Raw genomic sequence first — 18,319 nt, 5'->3', positions numbered from 1 at the left:
ATAAATAAAATCTTTAAAAAATAATAATAATAATTTTGATTTATTTTTATTTTTTATTTTATTTTTTATTTTTTTTAAGATTTTATTTATTTGACAGAGAGAGACAGCCAGCGAGAGAGGGAACACAAGCAGGGGGAGTGTGGGAGGAAGAAGCAGGCTCCCAGCAGAGGAGCCCGATGTGGGGCTCGANGGGAGCCTGATGTGGGGCTCAATCCCAGAGCACCAGGATCACACCCTGAGCCGAAGGAAGATGCTTAACGACTGCACCACCCAGGCGCCCCTTGATTTATTTATTTTTAAAGATTTATTTATTTATTTTAGAGAGAGAGAGAGAGAGAGAGAAAGTGAGCACGCATGCACGTGAGGGGGAAGGGGCAGAGGGAAAGGGAGAGAATCTCAAACAGACTCCCTTCTGCTGAGTGCAGAACCTGACACCAGGCTTGGTCTCACCCTGAGATCCAGACCTGACCCAAAATCAAGAGCCAGAGGCTTAACTGACTGAGCCACCCAGGGGCCCGAAAAATAATCTTTCTTTTTTGGAGCAATTTTTGGTTTACAGAAAAATTACAGAGATAGTACAGAAACTTCCATTACACCCTATACCCATTTTTCTTATTATTACCATCTTAAATGTGTGGTATATTTGTTATAATTAATCAAAATTGACACCTTATTATTAATTGAAAGCCATGCTTTATTCAGATTTCCTTGGTTTTTACATCATGCCCTTTTTTCTCTGCCAGAATCTATCCAGGACATCACTTTACATCTAGTCATAATGTCTCCTTAAGCTCTTTTCTTTTTTTTTTCTCAAGATTTTATTTATTTATTTGAAAGAGAGAAAGCGTGAAAGAGAGAGAGCATGAGCTGGAGTGGGGAGTGCAGAGAGAGAAGCAGACTCCCTGCTGAGCTCAATCCCAGAACCCTGAGCTCATCATCTGATCTGTAGGCATACCCTTAACCAACTGAGCCACCCAGGCACCCCCTTCTTAAGTTCCTCTAGACTGTGACAGTTTCTCAGACTTTCCCTGTTTTTGATGTCATTGTCAGTTTTGAGGGGTACAAATAGGTATTTTGTAGAATGTTCCTCATTGGACTTTACCTGAGATTGTCCTCATGATTAGACTGGGGTGATGGGTTTTGGGGGGAAAGATAATGGAGGTAAAGTGCTATTCTCACCACATCTTATCAACAGTGCATATTAACCGCATGACTTATCACCACTGACGTTGGTCTTGACCACCTGGTTGAGACAGTGCTTGTCAGGTTTCTCCACTATAAAGTTACTCTTTTCTATACTGTCCCGTTTGGAAGGAAGTCACACTTGAGGCATGGAGAGGGATGTCTCACCTAGAAAATGGTGCAGAAGGCAGGATAATTACCCCCTCCCTCAACCAAGAGGTCCATGTCTTCCTCCTCAGAGCTTGTCCTTGTGTTACACAGTGCTGAGCAAATAAGGATGTGCAAGGCGGTGAAGGAAAGGAAGAATCAAGGAGGACTTGGAGTCTTCTGGCTGGGCATGCTGGACAGATACCGTTTATCAAGACGGGGCAGCCTGGGGTAGGGACGTGGGGAAGGAGAAGTTGAGGGGGAACATCATGCTTTTTTCCAACTTACTAGGGTATTTTGGAGACATTCAGATGGAGTCAGCAATAAACAACTTGATCTGGGGAAATGTGGAGCTCTAAGGAAGGCGGGGAGTGCACTTAGGACTTTGAAGGTCATGGGACATAACGTGAACGGATGGGCGAGAGGTCCTTAGGGAAGAACAGGGAAGAAGAAAAGGGCCAGGACCAAGCTCTGAGGAAGAGCTGAAAACAGAAGCCAGGCTGGAGGGGGTTCCAAGGGAGGAAGAGTGAACACAAAGCGAAAAAGTGCAGGCACTTATCTTAGAACACGGATTGTGGTTCTTGAAACCAAGCAAACACCTGCAGGGCTTGTAAAACCAACATGTCTGGGCCCAGAGTTTCTGACTCAGGAGGTCTAGAGTGGTGACTGGGTATCTGCATTTCTAACAAATTCCCGGGTGATGTCGATGCCACTAGCCTGAGGACACTTTGAGAACCACTGCCAGAATGAGCTACGCTCGGGTATGAATGCTCCTGAGAGAACCGGTGGGAAGTGGGGAGAAAGGAGGACTTCTAAGGATTAACAGTAGCACATATTTGTTTGCTGGTCAGAGAAACCCAGTAGGGAGGGGGAGATGGATGGTGCAGAACGAGAGGGGACAAATGAAGGGACAGCCCTTGGCGACTCAAAAGGGGGCTGGATTTGGAGCATCGTGGGGACTTTGGGCTCTGATAGGAGAATGGACATTTACCCCAAGGCAGCAAGTGTGCACAGATTTTGAAGATTAACAAGGGGAGATTGAGCAAGCTTGCTTGTAGTGTTGACAAAGAACGAAGACTTTATCTGCAAGCTTCTGGCTCTATATTCTCAAGGAAGACTGAAGAGAGAGTGTAGTAAATGTTGGAGAAGATTTGAGGCAAAGGGAGAAGGTATGAACTGGTCATCTTGGGGCCCAGGAAGTCAACTCTCCTAGACTGGCCTAATAGAACTGTCTGTAATCGGGTATTGTTCTATAATCTGTGCTGTCCAGTGTAGTAGCCGCTAGTCACGTGACACAATGGAAATTTAAGTCAATTAAAATTAAGTAAAAATAGAAACGTAGCCCCTCAGACTCACTAGTCACATCTTAGGGATCAGTGGCGCGCTCTTAGAGAGGAAAGTCAGCCTGTGGAGCTGCATGGAGGTGCTTAAGATTTGTGACACCAGCAGCCCTGGTTTGTGACTTTCCTCCAGCAACAGTCGCCAGCTCAGCAACAGGCCCAGAGAAGTTGGGTGATACAGGCCTTTTAGGGTGAGCTTGTTCCAGATAGGTAGGACCAAGGGAGAGAGGGCCAAAGCATCAAGGGTATTGGGGATGGAGTGACAATAATTCAGGACTGTGGGATGTCTGCTGCAGGACCTCGGACAAGAAAAGCCATGAAGCTCAAAGGACTCTCACATGGGTCCTTAAATGTAAAAATGTAAAAAGGACCCTAACAGAATAAAACATTCATCTTAGCTTTTCTATAAACCCCATCTCAGAGATCAATTGTTGACAAGGGGAACTTTCTTTTTATACAACACTCCAGCTAATAAAGAAAAGAGTGATAGAATTAAAGCATCAACAATCTTTAGGTCACTAATGAAATAAGGCTCATATAAGCAGTGCTCATTAATGGCTGCTGAAACCACAAAAAAGGACAGGATATTTTGTGTCTCTTGCTGGAAGAACTCAATACCCCCTGATGTGTCCTTGGGAAAAAATCAACCCTGAGTCTGATCAAGCTTCTAGGTCCCACAACCAATCTACAGAACATGTTAGCACCGAGAAGATGGAATCAGTAAAATCTAGACTGGAAAATTCTACGAAGTAAACAATTTGTCTTCTTCAACAAATTAGTTGCATGAAGAGAAAAAGAGATGGCAAGACACGTCAACAATGATATTGTTACATATGTTAGGTGGTTTTGGTTTTTTTTTTTTTTAAGATTTTCTTTATTTATTTGAGAGAGAGTGAGCAAGAGAGAGAGCATAAGTGGGCAGAAGGAGAGGGAGAGAGAGAAGCAGACTCTCGGCTGAGCAGGCTCCATCCCAGGACCCTGGGGTCGTGACCTGATCTGAAGGCAGACGCTTAACTGACTGAGCCACCCGTTAGGGGTGCCCCTGTTAGGGGTTCTTATATTTTAGGAATACATACTGAAATATTAACAGGTGAAATTATATATCTGGGATGTATTTCAAAATAATCTCAGTAGTGGGGGCATAAATGAAGGAAGAGGGCGGGGCACCTGGCTGGCTCAGTCAGTGGAGCCTGTGACTCTTGATCTCAGGATTCTGAGTTCGAGCCCCATGCCCGGTGTAGAGATTACTTAAAAAAATAAAAATCTTAAAAAAAAAAAAAGAAGAGAGAGGGGCCTTGGGTGGTACATCTTGTTAAGCATCTGACTTTTGTTTTCGGCTCAGGTCATGATTTCAGAGTTGTGAGATCTAGCCCTGCATCGGGCTCTGCGCTCAGCTCAGAGTCTGCTTAAGACTCTCTCCCTTGGGGCGCCTGGGTGGCACAGCGGTTAAGCATCTGCCTTCGGCTCAGGGCGTGATCCCAGCGTTATGGGATCGAGCCACATCAGGCTCTTCCTCTATGAGCCTGCTTCTTCCTCTCCCACTCCCCCTGCTTGTGTTCCCTCTCTCGCTGGCTGTCTCTATCTCTGTCGAATAAATAATAAAATCTTTAAAAAAAAAAAAAAAGACTCTCTCCCTTGCCCTCTGCCCCTTCCCTCAATGCTCCCGCGAGCACATGTGTGCTTGCGCTTTCAATCTCTCTCTAAAATAAATACATAAATCTAAGGAAAGAAAGAAAGAAAGAAAGAAAGAAAGAAAGAAAGAAAGAAAGAAAGAAAGAAAGAAAGAGAGAAGAAAGCCGTTTGATGATTAGTGTAGCTGGTGACGGGTACCTGGGCCTTCATTATACGCTTCTTTCCGCTTTATGAACATTTGAAAATTTCTATAATAAAAACATTAAATAAAAATAACCCTTCCTATATTGGATACTCTTTCTAGATATAATCCTGCATCTCTCTTTCCTTTCATAGCCAAACATCTTGAAGGCATTATCTCTGCTGATTTTCTCACACCCTTACTTTCTGCTCATGCCTCTAACCATGCACTCCTCCATCTGCCCATGTTCCTTCCCCAGACCTGCTCAGGCCAATGTCCCCAGGACCTGCACTCCCTTGACGCTGTCGGCCATATCCACCTTTTTAAACTCTCTCCAAACCGGGATGACTGGAGTCAGACAACAGGAGCTCACATCCGGGCTGGCCACATCTTGGCTTGATTTTACTGGAGAACCCCTTTTATTCTCCATCTCCCCCCCTAAAATGATGATAATAGTAGAGTATACCTTCCTTGGTACTTACTGCCATGTAGCAATCTGCCCCCAAATTGAGGAATTTGAAGCAGTTTATTATCTCCTATGGCTCTGAGGATTGATGGTCTCAGCTGGGTGGCTGTTCTTGGGGTCCCTCAAGTGGCCGCAGTTAGGTGGTGCCCAAGGCTCAGGTTGCCTTCACTTACATGCCTGGCCCTAGACTGGGGTGGCTGGAGCGGCTGGAGCTCTTCGGGTACTTCTCCTCTCTCCATGTGGCCTCCCCTGTAGCTAGCTTGGGTTTCTTCTCAGGATACTCAGACTTTTTACATAACAGCTGGCTTCCTGGGCAACTGGGTGGCTCAGTTGGTTGAGTGTCTGCTGTGGGCTCAGGTCATGATCTCAGGGTCCTGGGATTGAGCCCCTATACCTGGCTCTATGCTCAGCGGGGAGTCTGCTTCTCTCTCTGCCCCTCCCTCTGTGCGCTCTCTCGCTCTCTCTCTCAAAAATAAATAAAAATCTTGAAAAATAAGCATACAAAAAAGAACAACAACAACAAAAACCAGCTGGCTTCCCCACAGAGTGAGCATTCAAGAAGATAGGACATGGAAACTTGTGTCCCTTATAGCACAAACCTGGCCCATCACTTTATCATAATCAGTAGGTCAAAGCTGTCACAGAGCCTGCCAGGATTCCAATGAAGGGCCTTAGTGAAGTGCCAGGGAGAAAATCTCATAGTCTTCAGAAATCAACCCTACTACTGTCTGTTCTAAAAACACTCTCTCTGTCTTTCCCACTCTTTCTTCCTACCCCTCAACATTTTCTAAATCAGAATTTCTCAAAATATTAATGTGCTAAGTACTCCTTTGGCTGCAAGAAATGACAGTGGTTTCAACAATAGAAGATAGTCTTCTCTCATTATAAGACATATGAAAACAAAAAGTTGTAGGCATTGCTTCAGCTGTTCAAGGTTGCCTTCAAAGGTCATGCTCTCTCTTTCTGCTCTGCCAACATTGATATCTGGGCTTTCATCATCGTGCTTATCCTCATGGTCACAAGATGGCTGCCACACCTCCAGACATCAAATCTGAACAGGGTTCTGTTTAGGACACATTGGATGAAACTATACATCACATGGTCAGAACTAGCTGAAACGGAGGCTAAGAAAGAGAGAATGGAGCTTGGAAGATTACTGTGCCACACAATATTTGAAGTCCATTATCAAGGAAAAAGTAGGGAGCGGATATTTAATAGGTAAAAGCTGTACCACATTATGTCAGCCACATTTATGTGTGTGGGTCACTGCTGGGTACATGGTAAGTAGTAGGTATGATACAATATTTGGGATGGTGGCCATCACGGGTTGGGAAGTCAGGACTCCAGGTCACCTCCTCTAAGGGAGGTTCCTTACTCCTCGCCCTGCAATAGAATTAACAACCACATCCACTGCCCAACAATACCCAGTACAGACTTTTATCAAAGCACTTGCGGACCCAGCTGGCTCAATCAGAAGAGCATGCAACTCTTTTTTGTTTGTTTGTTTGTTTTAGATTTTTAAATTTATTTGACAGAGAGAGACACAGCGAGAGAGGGAACACCAGCAGAGGAAGTGGGAGAGGAACAAGCAGGCTCGATCCTAGGACCCTGGGATCATGACCTGAGCCGAAGGCAGATGCTCAACCACTGAGCCACCCAGGTGCCCCGATCATGCAACTCTCGATCTTGGGGTTGTGAGTTCAAGACCCATGTTGGGCATAGAGATTACTTGAAGGGGCGTCTGGGTGGCTCAGTCGTTAAGCATCTGCCTTCGGCTCAGGGCGTGATCCCGGTGTTCTGGAATCGAGCCCCACATCAGGCTTCTCTGTTGGGAGCCTGCTTCTTACTCTCCCACTCCCCCTGCTTGTGTTCCCTCTCTCTCTGGCTGTCTCTCTCTCTGTGTCAAGTAAATAAATAAAATCTTTTTTAAAAAAAAGTGCTTGAAAGGCATTAGGACTCTTTTAAATTTACATTTCTGTCTCCTTTTTCTAGATTGTGATCCTTTGGGTCCTCATCACCTAACACAGGTTGCGGAAATGAACGTGATATTGAGTTACAGGTTTGGAGAAAGTTTTCACGGCAGAAGACCTACTGAGGAAGGGTGAGGAAGTCAGAGAAAGAGAAAGCAAAGCAGGAGAAACATTCAGAACCAGTCAGAGTTTTCTTGAAAAACAGAGATATAAGGGACATGAGTTAGCATGTAAAATTAATTTCTGCCGATTCCATAAAAAGAGTAAGGAAAAAAAATACAGGAAGTGGTTAAAGAAAATCAAAATGGGGGCGCCTGGGTGGCACAGCGGTTAAGCGTCTGCCTTCGGCTCAGGGCGTGATCCCGGCGTTATGGGATCGAGCCCCACATCAGGCTCCTCTGCTATGAGCCTGCTTCTTCCTCTCCCACTCCCCCTGCTTGTGTTCCCTCTTTTGCTGGCTGTCTCTATCTCTGTCGAATAAATAAATAAAATCTTTTAAAAAAAAATCAAAATGAAGAAAAGGAAGGAAGAAAAGAAGGGAAAGAAGGAAGGGAAACAATATATTTGTTTCGTGTGGCCAAATGACCACAAATTTGGTGGCTTAAAACAACAGAAATTTATGCTTTCACAGTTTCGGAGGCCGGAAATCTGAACTCAGCATCCATGGGCTGAAAGTGTTGGCAGGGCTATGCTCCCTCCTGGAGGGTCTGGTGGCCACTGATGTTCCTTGGCTGTGCCCACATCACTCTATCCCTGCCCCTCTGGTCACATGGCCTCCACCTCTCTGTCTGTGTGACATCCCTCTGTCTCTCTCCTGTAGGGACCCTTGTGATGGTATTTAGGCCCCTGCCCCAGATAACCCAGGATAACCTCTTCATCTCAATAACCTTAACTTCATTCCATCTCCAAAATCTCTTTTGCCCAATAATATTGCATCCCGGCTTCCAGGGATTAGGGTACACATTTCTTTGGGATAAGGGGCATTTTGCAGCCTGCTACAGTGGGAGAGACGAAGAAGGAAGAGATGAGAACATCACTGTGTCAGCCTCCCCCACTTGAAAGGGCCTTCCTTCAGAACAGTATTGCCCCCAAATCATTCTTTCTGCCGTCACCTTAGCTCTCCGTAGGCCACACCCATGTCATCATAGGGTGGCCGTGAGAATGTGCCACTCACATCTCCGACTGCAGGGAGGTGGTCAGCCCTGGGTCCCCACTGCTCCTCTCAAATCCATCACCGCATTGTGGGTGAGGCCATGCTACCCATGGCTTGTTCGAGCTGGTATTGGAGCACAGCAGGGATACTGAGTCAGGCCTGCCCCCAGGGAGACATGGAGCCCCTCTGACAGATGACTGTGACTGAAGAGTCCCTGACTGTGACTGAAGAGTCCCTTGCTGAACCTTCCTTAGATCTGCCTGGCAGTCTCCATACAACGCTTCCACCCTCCCTTTCTCCTCTCCTTCACTGGGGTGAGCTGTCTACCCAGATTGACTGCTGCGCCCGCCACACTCCTCCTGGTTCCCTCTCCATCTACTCTCACAGGCATACCCCCTTATAAGAGTCTTGTGCATTTAACCCCTGCTTGGTATCCGATCCTTAGGCAATCTAGATTATCACGTATTACCTACTTAATACTTATCTTTAGGGGCATGTGGGTGGCTCAGTCAGTTAAGCAGCTGTCTTCAGCTTGGGTCATTACTCCAGGGTCCTGGGATTGAGCCCCCTCATCGGGCTCTCTGCTCAGAGGGAGTCTGCCTCTCCCTCTCCCTCTGTCCCTCTCCCTTGCTTATTCTCTCTCAAATAAATAAATAGAATTAAAAAAAATACTCGTCTTTAAATAAGTCATTCAATAAATGTGTTTTGAAAGGAAATTTTGCATTCACTGCTAGAAATAGAAATCCAATATCACTTGCCATAAACAGAAGGAAAGCTGAACATAGAGATAGAAACATAGACTAACAAAATTATGTGATTAAATTTTAGGCGGGTCCCATTGCTTGCCTGCTATAGGATCGAAGTCTGAGGTTGGCTTGCATTAAAGGGGGTCTGGTCAGTGTTAGAGATGTGTTAAAAACCTCTTAGCACCAAGCTAAGACTTTCTCCTGGACCTAGTCAGAAAGCCCAAAAGAGAATTTAAAAAGAGAATAACTTTCTCACTTGAAACTTCCAAGTTAACTCTTAACTGTAGACCAAGAAAAACACCTCAAAAGTCAGAGAGTCTTGCACGTGATTGACAATGATGATTTCATTATCAGTAAGCCTTGTGGTAGGAAAATTAATTTGTGTTTTTTTCTAGCAGTACGTTTGTCTCCATTAACACCAATCAGGTAAATGCGCCTTCATGCTGTCTTGTCTTTGGGGAGGTCTGTGTTGCAAAAGTGAAGTCTTTAGAAGGCACCCCTCTTGCAGTCTTTAAAGAAAGCCTAAAGTCGTGAGTGAGGAACAGAGGCGTGAAGGCAGCAGCGTGAAGGGAGAGAAGGGGTCACTTGGGCTAGAGAGGAGGACGGTGGTCCAGGTTCCGGAGAGCAATGAGGACCCTCCCGCTAGAGGTGGAATCTAGAGGGGTGGGGTGCCTTCATAGGTCAGGGATTGGAGCGCTGGTTTTATAGAAGGGAGGGAGAAGAAGGTGGCTTTGCGTCAAACCCACCACATTGGGATGGACCCTTGAGTCAAAATAAAGACAATAAAATCATGTGACATTGTCTCCCACCCTGGTTTGTGGATCTGGATTAATATATACCTCTAAGCGTCTTAAGAATATTACATCAGTGAGTTTTATAGTGATAGCTCACTCCAAGTCAGCCATTTACATTTACATTTTTGTGGTCCCCAAAATAATAGAGATTTGTTGTGTCACACGCATGCCCTTAATTTACGTCCCTTTGTCTCACAGGAGTAAGCCGAAAAGTAACTGTGGTCTGGTGACTTTCGGAAAACCAGCTTGTAGTTCATCATGAAAGGACACATTGCCTTTTCCATGAGTCACGGGAGAGCAGAGAAGAAAGGCAGTGTCATTTTAATAGGTGTTTAGTTGAAAGTCTTGGCAGCAAGTAAGAAAGCAACAATTCCAACTGGCTCAAGCATAAGAGAGAGACCAAGAGATAGAAGCGTTTATTTGACCATGTAGACTTGCTTCAGGCAGGAACAGATCCAGGATGGTCATGAGGACTCAGTCTTGCTCCCCCATCTCATAGCTTTGCTTTCTCTGGGTTGGCTTCAACCTCAGGCGGCTGCTGGTGGTGAAGGGGGGGGCTGGTTGCCCCAGGCTTGCATCCCCTCCTCTCTCAAGCCCAAGGAAAGGGAGTCTCAGTTTGGATCTCATACGTCTGCACTTGAAGCAATCACTGTGGCCAAGGTGAAGGCTCAAATTCCCTGTTGTTTCTGCTGAGTTCAGGATGCACATCTTGGCCTCATGGTGCATCCCTAACGAGGGGCCTAGGAGCAGGGTTTCTTGACCTTTCTAGACCTTTGTTTTCTCTCTTGTGAAATGGGTATACAACGCGCATTTCTCTTTCACAAAAGATTGCTTAGCGAAACAGTAGGTCTAGGGCAGTGTTTTGATCAGAGAAGGCATTCGATTAACATTGACTGTTGTTATGGGGTTTTTAAAAGATTTTATTTATTTGTCAGAGAGAGAAAGCACAAGCAGGGGGAGGAGCAGGCAGAAAGAGACGCAGGCTCCTCACTGAGGAAGGACCCTGATGCGGGACTCAATCCCAGGACCCTGGGATCATGACCTGATCTGAAGGCAGATGCTTAGCCGACTGAGCCTCCCAGTCATCCCTGGCTGTTGTTATTTGAACAATAGAAAAATACTTCCTTCAAGCACGTTCACGAATAAGATTTCATTTGCTTTTTAAAAAACATTTTAAAAATTAAATTCAATTAATTAATATATAATGCATTATTGGTTTCAGAGGTACAGGTCTGTGATTCATCAGTCTTCCTTTTTTTTTTTTTTAAAGATTTTATTTATTTATTTGACAGAGAGAGAGAGACAGCAGAGAGAGAGGGAACACAAGCAGGGGGAGTGGGAGAGGAAGAAGCAGGCTCCCAACAGAGAAGCCTGATGTGGGGCTCGATTCCAGAACACCGGGATCACGCCCTGAGCCAAAGGCAGATGCTTAACGACTGAGCCACCCAGGCGCCCCTGTGATTCATCAGTCTTACGTAGTACCCAGTGATCATTACATCACATGCCCTCCTTAGTGTCCATCACCCAGTTACCCCATCCCTCCACCCCCCAATATGATTCCATTTGATTTTCATAGTAACCCTGTAAGGTAGGTGAGAGACACATTATTGTCCCATTTTAGGAATGAAGACACTGGGACTCAAAGAATTTAAATGATTTTGCCATATCCTTAGAGCTTCTCAGTGGCAGAGCTAGACTTCAAAGCCAAGTCGTTCGCTTCTCAAAGCTACTCCCTGTTACTGCCCAAACACAAAGCTCACCAAGTAAATGTGGGGATACCTAAGGACAGCCTTCCAGAACAACACGGGCTATTCATGCCGGTCATCGTAGTCTAAGACCAACTCTGCCCAGCAGAAATATGATAAGAACCACAGATGTAGGGGCACCTGGGTGGCTCAGTTGTTAAGCATCTGCCTTCGGCTCAGGGCGTGATCCTGCCTTTCTGGGATCGAGCCCCACATCAGGCTCCTCCACTGGGACCCTGATTCTCCCACTTCCCCTGCTTGTGTTCCCTCTCTCTCTGGCTGTCTCTCTCTCTGTCAAATAAATAAATAAAATCTTAAAAAAAAAAAAAAAAGAACCTCAGATGTAATGTTACATTTTCTAGTAGCCACATAAAAAAGTCAAAACAAAGTAAGATAAAAACCCAAAATAACAAACAAACAAAAAAAATGGAAGTTGATTTTATTACTGTATTTTATTTAACCCAATATATCCTTAATATTATCATTTCAAAGTGTAAATCAGTATACAAAACTATTTTTTTTAAAGATTTACTTATTCATCCAAGAGAAGAGAGAAAGAGGGAGAGAAAGCACGTGGGGGGAGGGGCAGAAGGAGAGGGAGAAGCAGACCCCCCCCCTCGCTGAGCAGGAAGCCCAATGCGGGACTCGATCCCAGGACCCTGAGATCATGACCTGAACCGAAGGCGGACATTTAACTGACTGAACCACCCAGGTGCCCCAGTATACAAAACTATTCACAAAATAGTTTAGTTTTTTTTTTTTCATAGTAAGTTTTCGAAGTCTGGTGTGTATTTTACACTGATAGCACATCTTAGTTCAGAGCAGGCACCTTTCAAGTGCTCAAGAGCCGCATGTGACCAACCAGTGTTTCTCGCTGGGCTTAGTGCAGGACTGGAGGCAGATAAGGCATATATCTACGGCTCCTTTTAGAAAAGCAGGAGTATGGGGGCGCTTGGGTGGCACAGCGGTTAAGCGTCTGCCTTCGGCTCAGGGCGTGATCCCGACGTTGTGGGATCGAGCCCCACATCAGGCTCCTCTGCTGTGAGCCTGCTTCTTCCTCTCCTGCTCCCCCTGCTTGTGTTCCCTCTCTCTCTGGCTGTCTCTATCTCTGTCGAATAAATAAATAAAATCTTTAAAAAAAAAGAAAAGAAAAGCAGGAGTATGAAAGACAAGGGACTAGGGGAAGAAAGATGTGGATTTTGCTTTAATGAGTTTAGCCAGGACTTGCAAATTATTCTAGAAAGAAGAGATTTAAAATAAGCACACATATTTTGGGGGTTAGTGGTGTTTTTATTCTGAATTACAGTAAAGCAGGGATGATGAGACACCATAATCTTGTCCTGGATTAGAAGAGAGCCAACTTGGTCTTAATGCTGTCCAGGGGACAAATCCACTTACAGGAGAGATGAGCCAAGATGTGGCAACAGAACCCACGGTAGCTAGCTGCATCAGAAAAGCGATTCCTTAAAGTATGTTAGGTGGCTCATGGAACCTCCGGGGAACCATGAATCAGTCTAGAAGGGAGAAGCCTGAAACGTTGCTCAAACTGCAGTTCCCGGCTTCTCCAGTAGGGGCTCTGTCATTGCCATTTCTGGCCCAGAGCGCCTGAGTTCCTACCACCCTTCCGGAGCACAATGTATATCCCAGTTGTAGAACCTGGGTTACATTCTTGTGGCCCCGTAGCAAGGGAGTCTGGGAAAGCTATTTTCTGGCTCCCTTGTGAGGAAGTGAGACTCGTAACAGAAAACTACCCAAAAGTGAACAAGCAGTACTAAGCTTCCTCCAAAACGGTGCATCTTCACTACGCCAGTTAATCTGGTTTTCTCTTTTATTTTTATTTATTTATTTTTAAAGTAGGCTCCATGCCCAATATGGGGCTTGAACTCATGACCCTGAGATTGTAAGTTGCATACTCTACCTACTGAGCCAGACAGGAGCCCCTGGTTTTCTTTTTAAAAATATTGTGAAATAGGGATGCTTGGGTGGCTCAGTTAAGTGTCTGCCTTTGGCTCAGGTCATGATCCCAGGGTCCTGGAATTGAGCCCCTGCATCAGTCTGGTTGGGCTCCCTGCTCTGTGAGTAGTCTGCTTCTCCCTCTCCCTCTGCCCCCTCTCCTTGCTCTTGCACGTGCTCTCTCTTTCAAATAAATAAATAAATAAATAAATAAATAAAATCTTTAAAAAATTATTGTGAAATATATTACACAGACAAGAGTGATTATAATATGCATACATGGTTAAATAATAATGATCATTCTTATCCACCAGGTTAAGAAATACAGCATTACTAGTATTTTGGGACCCCTGCCCTTATTTGTCCCTCCCTAATTTTATACTTGTTCCTCTCCCCAGGTGATCATGACCACTACCCTGACTTTTGTATCATTTTCTTGCTTTGCCTAGTATTTTTGAAATTGAGATAAAATTGACATATGACAGTTTATTAGTTTTAGGTGTATAACGTAATGACTCGAGATATGTATACATTGCAAAATGATCACCACAATAAGTTTAGTTAGCATTCATCACCACCCATAATTATGTATTTTTTCCTTATGATAACTTTTAAGATCTACTCTCTCAGCAACTTTTGACATTTTTAAAAATTAAACTTTTTGTTTTGCGATCATGTAGATTTACATGCAATTGTGTACCTTTCATTCAATTTCCCCCAGTGGTAAATTTTGTAGAACTAGAGTGCAGTATCACCAGCAGGATACTGACATTGAGACGATCTGCAGGGCTTACTCAGATTGATATGGTTTGACTTGTACTCATTTGTGTGTGTGTGTGTGTATGTGTAGTTCTATACAGCTTTATCACATGGGTAAGCTTGGTATCAACTACCGCAGACCCTGAACACTTCCATCACCACAAGGGTCCCTTGTGTAGCCCTTTTATAAACCCTTAACTCCTGACAACCAACCACTAATCTTTTCTCCATTTTTATGTTTTTCTCATTTCAAGAATGTTATATAAATGGAATCAGATAATACATAACCTTGGGATTGCTTTTTTTATTCAGCATAGCTCTCCAGAGATTCTCCCAGGTGGTTGGTTGGTGCTTAATGGTTTTAACACGTGGGTTTGAATTCCTAAGCAAAGTATTGTTTACTTTGATTATTTTTTAATAATAATTTGAATCTTATAGTACAATTCTTCTGTCACTTGCTTTTTTCATTCAACAAGATGTATTTGAGATTTACCTTTGTTGATCTGTGTGGCTGTGGGCCACTCATTTCCATTGGGGTGTATTTATCACAATATATTAATCCAATTAGTTATTGATGGGCATTCCAGTTGCGTCCAGGTTTTTATGTTTTTGAATATGATGAATGATGCTACTGCGAATGTTCTTGCCTGTAATTCTAGGTGCAAAAGTGCAAGACTTTTTCTAAAGTTAAAAACTTGGAGTGTAATTTTTGGCTCATTCAGTATGCACATGTTTAATTTTACCAGATAAAATCCAACTCTTTCCCAAAATGTTTGAATCAGTCTATATACCTATCAGCAATGCCTGAACTTATTGTTCTCATATCCAAAGCAACACTTAGTGGTATTGTCAAACCTTTTAATTTTGCCAGTCTGGTAAACATGAAATAGTATTTCATTGTCATTTTAATGTGCATTTTCCTGTTTACTAATGACATTGAACATCTTTTTATATGTTGATGGGCCATTCATGTTTTCTCTTCTGGAAAATGCCTGTTCAGGTCTTTTGCCATTTTTTTAAATTATGTTTCTTTTTCTGACATCTCATTTCTTTATATAGTCGGAATTCTGATGATTTATAAGATAAATGTGTTGCAAAAATTCTCTCAACTTATGATTTGGTTTCTCATTCTCCTTACTGTGTCTTTTGATAAACAGTCATTCTTAATTTTTCTGCAGTCAGATTTATCAGATATTTTCTTTTATGGTTTGTTCTTTGTGCCTTAAGAAATTCTGCTCCAGGGTGGGGGGATGGGTAACTGGGTGATAGCCATTAAGGAGGGCATGTGATGTAATGAGCACTGGGTGTTACATACAACTGATGAATCACTGAACTTTACCTCTGAAATTAACAGTATACTATATGTTAATTAATTGAATTTAAATAAAATAAAATAAACTTAAAAAAAAGAAATTCTGGTCCGTTTTGTGTCAACTTACTTCACTAAGGAAAATGAATAAATAAATAAATAAATAAATAAATAAATAAATAAAATTCTGCTCTATCTTGTGGTCATAGAGATATTCTCCATTATCTATCTATTTATCTATGCATATGTATGCACATACACATTTAAATGCTTAATCCACTGGAAATTGATGATATGTGTGTGCATTATTCAATTTCCTTTATTTTTCCCCAAATGCATAACCAGTCATTCCCATTTTCCATCTTTCCCCACTGCTCTGCAATGCCCTCTTTCATAAATCAGAAGTCCACATGTGTGTGGTCTGTCCCTGGGCTCTCTACTGTGTACTGGCCATCTGTCTGTGCACCAATGCCACACTATTTTAATTACTATTGATATCTTTTTTTTTTAAAGATTTTATTTATTTATTCAACAGAGATAGAGACAGCCAGAAAGAGAGGGAACACAAGCAGGAGGAGTGGGAGAGGAAGAAGCAGGCTCATAGCGGAGGAGCCTGATGTGGGGCTCGATCCCATAACGCCAGGATCACACCCTGAGCCGAAGGCAGACGCTCAACCGCCGTGCCACCCAGGCGCCCCTGATATCTGATTAGAATGAAGCTATATACCTTGTTCTCCAGGAGTGTTTTGGTTATAAGCTTTAGGACAAATTTGTCATTCTCACAAAAAGATCTTTTTTTTCAAGTATTAAATCCACAGATGACTTTGGGGAGATTTCTAAATGCTATTGACATTTAGAAATGCAATTGACATACATAGATTTTCTATAAAAACTTACTAAACTCTTATTAATTTTAATCATTTATCTGTAGATTCTTCTGTTCACCACGTAGCTAGCTGACTACAAATAATGATAGTTTTGCCTTTTTTCTTTAAGATCCTTATACCTTTATTTCTTCTTCTCTGTCACTGTACCCACAAAATAGCTGGTCTCACGTGAAGTGGAGTGGTGAGGGTAGGCAGCTTGGCCTCGTTCTGGGGTGCTGTCTCCTACAATTTTTTTGGTAAAAATTGACCAAGCTGTGTACTTATGATTTCTGCATTTTTTAAAAACACTATGTTATACTTTGGTAAAAAGAAAAAAAAATTAGGACCATTTTCCCATCATCCTAACCTTTCCTTATCCTCCAAGGATGTCACTGAGCAGGTTTGTACTGGTCTATTTTCAACCTGACTACGTTATTACTGGAGAAAAGGAGTCTTAAGTGAGAATACCATGCTTGTTTTCATGCATTTGAACAACTACCAGGGGGAGAGGGCACAGGCTGAGGGAGTCTCAGCAGCCCCAGAAGGCAAAATGCAGAGGGGAAATGGAATTGCAGGGAAACAGACTTCCGTAAAGCAGAAGGAAAAGCTTTCCAACAGTATTGTCACCTAGCCAGAATAGACTGCTTTTTGAAAAAGTGAGCTCCCAGCCCTGTAGGTATTCAAGCAGGGCTGGACACACACCTACTAAGGACTCTAGAGAGGGCCACCCCGACCTCCCAATGGAGAGGTGGGGGGCAGGGTGTGGGCCAGATCAGGCCTTCTGTCTCTTTCAAAACTACCAGCTTTGAGATTTTTAAAGAATTGAGCTTATTTCTTCTCCTACTTTTAGGGGATGCTCTATCAGCTACTCATAATACTTAGAAAACTAGCTAACTAACTATAAAATAACTAAGAGTCAACAACAGCAAAGCACTGAAAATGTTAATAATACCCATCAATCCCTCTCAAGTCCGATCAAGAGAGAAAAAGAGAGAAAGATAACACACTACCATTCCTTTCTCCCAAAGAAACAGCCAGCAAATATCATAGTAAGTGTGCATCCAACAATCAATGGAAAAAAGTGTAGTTATTCCTGTTAATTTTCATCCCGAATCTGCTTCTTGGGGTGTCCAGCCTTATATTCTGCTAATTTTATATTTTTTTCGGATAAAGGACAAAGTGGTTCAGGCACTCATTGATTTGAAACCCAATAAAAGAAAAAAAAATCTGTTAATGGTATTTCTGCCTTTTTCACAGTATAAGGAATTTTGGAAGAAGGGAGGTTTTAAAGATTTTTACGAGATGGGAGGTAATTTTGTGATTTCATAGTTTTACTTTATTTTACTTTCATTCAACCAAGCTCCTTCTTTCTAGAAAATCTTCCGTTTGTTGGTAGATAAAAATACATTCTCAGATTCTCCCAGAAGCTGCGCCATCAGCCTCATAGACGAAAAAGAAGCCTCGTTTCCTTGTGCCGCTATAGAAATGTCTTCCTTCTCCACTCCGGGTTTAACCGGATCAAAGTCTTTTTCATTCTTAGTTGATCTCAGAAAATCTGGAGTCCAGACAGGCTTGAGCCAGGAGAGGGTGACCTCTTGAGGGCAGACCCCGAGGCATGGCGCTTCTCCCCCCTTCTCAGACCCAGGAGAGCTGCGCCCCCTCCCTGTGCGCGGTGAGAGTACTCCAGCCGGGCCGAGAAATCCGTTACCAGGCTGCTGTGTCCCCAAGGGCCATTCCAGGACGGAAGAGGACGGGGAAAACCGCTGTGTTGATTGCTCGGCCCTGTGGGCTGGGCGCGCAGCGGGTCAGGTTACAGACAGGTGAGTCTGGCGGATGGGCAAGCTGCGGGCGCCAGGGAGCTCCAGGCTAGACGCGCCCCTGTAGCCCCCGGAGCCCGCGCCAGTCTGATCGCCCACAGGAGGGGTGAGCCCACCGCAGCTATGCAGGCACTGCTGCGCGTCCCCGGGCGCACCCGAGCAGCGGCCGTGAGAGGGACAGCGCGCGCCCCAAATGCCGGCACTGCTGCTCTTAGAAACTTGGCATCTTTTCCCAACTCCTCTTCCTTCGCTCCCAACT

Source organism: Ailuropoda melanoleuca, chromosome 13 (genome assembly GCF_002007445.2).
Source record: "Ailuropoda melanoleuca isolate Jingjing chromosome 13, ASM200744v2, whole genome shotgun sequence".
NCBI classification, from domain to species: Eukaryota; Metazoa; Chordata; class Mammalia; order Carnivora; family Ursidae; genus Ailuropoda; species Ailuropoda melanoleuca.
The sequence above is the reverse complement of the archived record's forward strand: the minus strand, read 5'-3'. Positions refer to the sequence as shown.